This window comes from Coregonus lavaretus (genome assembly GCF_964263955.1).
Source record: "Coregonus lavaretus genome assembly, chromosome: 36".
Classification (NCBI taxonomy): domain Eukaryota; kingdom Metazoa; phylum Chordata; class Actinopteri; order Salmoniformes; family Salmonidae; genus Coregonus; species Coregonus lavaretus.
In genome coordinates, this window is record NC_140023.1 from 19,761,343 (window position 1) to 19,767,342 (window position 6,000).

A 6,000-nucleotide genomic window follows, 5' to 3' on the forward strand; every position below is an offset into this window, starting at 1 on the left:
CACTTCCCCTGTCTGAAAAATGTGTGCGCGACCCAACATGTGGCAGACATGAAGCGGTTCAAAGATAAAATAACTGGACTGTTACGGGAGTTTGAGCAACGCTTTCAGATTTATGTTTATATGTTTTTATGTTGAGGTGCTATTGTTTTTAATTGATTTTATTTGTATATTTAACCTATTCTTGACTCTGTGGTTCTTGCACTTGTTTGGGGAACAGGATTTCATTATTTTTATCTAAATTTCTGCCTGAGAAATGACACCCTGATATAGTTCTGTGATCTGTGAAACAGTTCTGTTAATCACTGAGGCATTGTGTGTTTGTGTGTTCTTTTTCTTTAGAATTTTCAAATAAACTTGACGTGTTTTATGATTAATAGTGATGTTGTGCTTGTACTATTTTGGACACACTGTCCTCAGGCTCCAGCTTTATGTTGTATGTTGATCGTATTAAAACAAAGAAAACAATCTGAAGTTGTTGTTTTTAAGTTATATATACCATGATTTTTCCGGTCCGGCCCACTTGGGAATAGATTTTCCTCCATGTGGCCCCTGAGCTAAAATGAGTTTGACACCCCTGATCTAGGGGGTCAAACAGAAGCTCTACCATGACCCATTTTGGTGAAAAAATACCTGTGAAAGGGTAAGATAGTGGTGACACTTGGGAGGGAACAGTACGTGAAGGGTTTTTGAGCGTGGTGGTGGGGCCTGTTCATTTATCTCCTCCTTCATCTGCCCTGGGGTGACCAAACTGTCATTCAGTGGAAAATAAATCACTTTCTCTGCTCTGACTCATCAATGCCAAGAGTGTGCAAAGCTGTCATCAAGGCAAAGGGTGGCTATTTGAAGAATCTCAAATATAAAATATATGTTCATTTGTTTAACACTTCTTTGGTGACTACATGATTCCATATGTGTTATTTCATAGTTTTGATGTCTTCACTATTATTCTACAATGTAAAAAATTGTTGAAAAAAATAAATACAACTTGAATGAGTAGGTGTGTCTAAACATTTGACTGGTAGTGTATGAAAATGAGATATTTATGTATTTCATTTTCAATAAATTTGCAGAAATCTCTAAAAACATATTTTCACTTTGTCATTATGGGGTACTATGTGTAGATGTGTGAGAAAAAGGCTACATTTGTGTAGAAATTGTGCGCGGGTGTTGGCCCTGTGCGCGCCAAAATGCAACTGCTTTTTGGGGGTCACAGGTCAAGAAGTTTGAGAACCACTGAGCTAGCAAACAGATTGCTGATGTGCTGTACATCTATAGGATCAGTCATGTTACCTCATTAGCTAGCTAGTTAAAGAGCTTCTCTGGTACTTTTATATATTTTTTTGCCAGTAGTTCTGAAAGGAGCGCTCACAAGCCAAAAGTGGTCGCTGAAAATTGCATACGAAGTCACATATGTGCAGATATGTGCACCACATCATTGCTCTCTCTCTCACTCTGCTGAATGTGAATCTTGCTAGCTGTCACTCAAATGGCGAGGGGCTTAAGCTCATTGGCTCAAACTCGAATTGCTAGGGGGGCTGGCCCACATGGGGGAAAATGTAGGTAAAATGGCGCAGCACAGCTTCCAGAGAAAACAGTCGCTTTCAAACTAGGGATTTCGTGGCTAATTGAGGTATGACAGTAATTCTGCTCAAAGATTATGCATGTATGAACTACACATTGACACATCCAGCCCCAAAATACTTACTAGTCGCCAAAGTTCTGTAGCATGTCTCTACCAACCTGGTAACTTTACTAGTATCCTAACATTTTGGGGCACAGAAAGAATGGAAAAGGGATAGCTTCTTCAGGAGATCAATGATCATAGCAATGAATGAATGACCGATTTGCATGTACAATTTTAAATTTTTGTAATGCATCTCAATAGACGGGTTAGCTGACAACGTCACGAAAACGATGCACACGCTTCAATGGGGCAGAAGTCTGTGTGGTGTTGTGATTCTGGATGGCCAGATAGCTAGCAACAATGTCAAGAAGCTGCCATGCGGGGAATTGTAGATGGCTCGTTTCAACTATACTGAACAAAAATATAAACGCAACATGCAACAATTTCAACGATTTTACGGAGTTACAGTTCATATAAGGAAATCAGTCAATTGAAATAAATAAATTAGGCCCTAATCTATGGATTCCACGACTGGGCAGGGGCGCAGCCATGGTTGGGCCTGGGAGGACATAGGCCCACCCACTTGGGAGCTAGGCCCACCCACTTGGGAGCCAATCAGAATGAGTTTTTCTCCACAAAAGGGCTTTATTACAGACAGAAATACTCCTCAATTTCATCAGCTGTCTGGGTGGATGGTCTCAGACCATCCCGCAGGTGATGAAGCCGGATGTGGAGGTCCTGGGCTGAGTGGTTACACGTGGTCTGCGGTTCATTGTCCCCAGCACAATATGCACCTGTGTAATGTTCATGCTGTTTATTCAGCTTCTTGATATGCCACACCTGTCAGGTGGATGGATTATCTTGGCAAAGGAGAAATGCTCACTAACAGGGATGAAACCAAATTTGTGCACAACATTTGAGAGAAACACGCTTTTGTGCGTATGGAACATTTCTGGGATATTTTATTTCAGCTCATGAAACATGGGACCAACACTCTACATATTGCGTTTATATTTTTGTTCAGTATAGTTTTATCCTGTTTTTGATGCCATGTCTTGTTTTGAGGTGTTTGACTGATGTCACATCTATGCTAATATGGCTCAAATTCGCTAGCTAGCTAACCAACAACTGTAACGATGTATTTGGGAGACAACACGTGCTCATTGTGCAAATGTATTTATGTTTTCAATAAACACTGGAAACAAACTATAATTTACATGTTGTCAACAATCTAAGTCAACCCTGTCTGTTTTGCCCCATAGTTGCACACACGTCAGTTTTGTTGCTAAACAACCAACCAGCCTATTGGAAACACTGCTTTTTACACACTGTAGAAAGCTAATATTCCACAAATGACTTTGTAATTTCAATTACAGGTGTTTGTATCAACATTTTAGCTTTTATAATAAACAAATGTCTTTACAGGGTTACATATTAGTTTCTAGGGCACAACATGTGCTTCAAAAGTAGCTAGAATTCATGTAGGCCCAATAAAGGCTGTATCTCATTCAATAAATAAATAAATTCTGGTGCTCCTAACTTCTTTAGGAAAATGTTAATTTAGAGCCCTGGTCATGGGGAAGTCTGTATGCTGTATGACTGAACAGTCAATGAGTAGTAATGTAGTGAAGCATTGCACAAAGAGGAAATCCTATAAGGATTTAGTCGTAGATAAAGTTGCTGGAAATCCTTTAGTTGTAGTTGTTTAGTTTAGTTGTCACGATTAATTTTGATCTGAGCCCACACTGGGCCCACAAAACAGCTATTTTCACCATGTACAGTATGTTTTCCAAGAGCAGTAAACTAACTGTATAAAATGGATGTGGGAAATACATCCCCTCTGGAAAACAGAACCATTATCACATCTTTTACAGTCAAATTAAACAAAACCCTTCGCAATACGTCTGTCAGTTCCCCTAATTGTCGAGAGAAGTCCCGCAACTCCATATTTTGAAAGGCCTCCTGCAACTGTACGCCAAAAATCTTTAGATCTCTGTCCCTTCGTGATTAATGACAGAACTATGTGTCATGAGCTATAATTCACGTGTCTTTGGTTAGCGCTGAGTGCTAGGCGTCTGGGAGCAGTGACAGCTCATAGCCCTGCTGTCATGTACAGTGGCCCGTGGGGCTGTACTCATTATGTGTAAAGGTATAACAATCATTATAATTATTGTGATTTCTTTCCCACAGAGCTTGCACCCCGGTCAGGTCGGTGATGAAGATTCTGTCAGAGCACCAAGGGGAAGTTATGTAATGTCACTCTTGGTAGACGAACAGCAGACTGGAGGTTAGAGGTGGGGATTGTCAGAACAAGTGTTTCTCTCATTGGTGGAACTTGAGGACAGGGAGGATGAGTGAGTTGTAGTGAGAGAGATTCTGTTTTCTCCTGAAATGTTAACATTCTCGTTGAAATTGCGTGGTTCACTGGTTAGAAGTTCTCAGGTGTGTGCTGCCGTTGTAGATTCAACCTCAGCCTACTTATGTTAGACTTACTTTATTGTGTATTTCATATTTCTTATTCTAATTTCTCGTGTGCTTTTTTCTAGCAATACATTGTTATTGATTATTACATTGTTGGGTTTTGAGTTTGCAAGATAGGCATTTCACTCTACTTGTGCATGTGAAACTTGATACTTTAATATAACACTTCATCATGAGCTTTATGGGTTGTGTCTCACTAACACCTTGGTAACGTTTAAGTCCTAAGTACATTGTAAATGTGTTCCTAAATACAGTAAAGCGTTACAGTGAGGGAAAAAAGGATTTGATCCCCTGCTGATTTTGTATGTTTGCCCACTGACAAAGACATGATCAGACTATAATTTTAATGGTAGGTTTATTTGAACAGTGAGAGACAGAATAACAACAAATAAATCCAGAAAAACGCATGTCAAAAATGTTATAAATTGATTTGCATTTTAATGAGGGAAATAAGTATTTGACCCCTCTGCAAAACATTACTTAGAACTTGGTGGCAAAACCCTTGTTGGCAATCACAGAGGTCAGACGTTTCTTGTAGTTGGCCACCAGGTTTGCACACATCTCAGAAGGGATTTTGTCCCACTCCTCTTTGCAGATCTTCTCCAAGTCATTAAGGTTTCGAGGCTGACGTTTGGCAACTCAAACCTTCAGCTCCCTCCACATATTTTATATGGGATTAAGGTCTGGAGACTGGCTAGGCCACTCCAGGACATTAATGTGCTTCTTCTTGAGCCACTCCTTTGTTGCCTTGGCCGTGTGTTTTGGGTCATTGTCATGCTGGAATACCCATCCACGACCCGTTTTCAATGCCCTGGCTGAGGGAAGGAGGTTCTCACCAAAGATTTGACGGTACATGGCCCCGTCCATCGTCCCTTTGATGCGGTGAAGTTGTCCTGTCCCCTTAGCAGAAAAACACCCCCAAAGCATAATGTTTCCACCTCCATGTTTAACGGTGGGGATGGTGTTCTTGGGGTCATAGGCAAGCATTCCTCCTCCTCCAAACACGGCGATTTTAGTTGATGCCAAAGAGCTCGATCTTGGTCTCATCTGACCACAACACTTTCACCCAGTTCTCCTCTGAATCATTCAGATGTTCATTGGCAAACTTCAGACGGGCCTGTATATGTGCTTTCTTGAGCAGGGGGACATTGCGGGCGCTGCAGGATTTCAGTCCTTCACGGCGTAGTGTGTTACCAATTGTTTTCTTGGTGACTATGGTCCCAGCTGCCTTGAGATCATTGACATGATCCTACCGTGTAGTTCTGGGCTGATTCCTCACCGTTCTCATGATCATTGCAACTCCACGAGGTGAGATCTTGCATGGAGCCCCAGGCCGAGGGAGATTGACAGTTCTTTTGTGTTTCTTCCATTTGCGAATAATTGCACCAACTGTTGTCACCTTCTCACCAAGCTGCTTGGCGATAGTCTTGTAGCCCATTCCAGCCTTGTGTTGGTCTACAATCTTGTCCCTGACATCCTTGGAGAGCTCTTTAGTCTTGGCCATGGTGGAGAGTTTGGAATCTGATAGATTGATTGCTTCTGTGGACAGGTGTCTTTTATACAGGTTACAAACTGAGATTAGGAGCACTCCCTTTAAGAGTGTGCTCCTAATCTCAGCTCGTTACTTGTATAAAAGACACCTGGGAGCCAGAAATCTTTCTGATTGAGAGGGGGTCAAATACTTATTTCCCTCATTAAAATGCAAATCAATTTATAACATTTTTGACATGCGTTTTTCTGGATTTTTTTGTTGTTATTCTGTCTCTCACTGTTCAAATAAACCAACCATTAAAATGATAGACTGATCATTTCTTTGTCAGTGGGCAAACATACAAAATCAGCAGGGGATCAAATACTTTTTTCCCTCACTGTATATGTTTCAAGCCTGTGTGTGT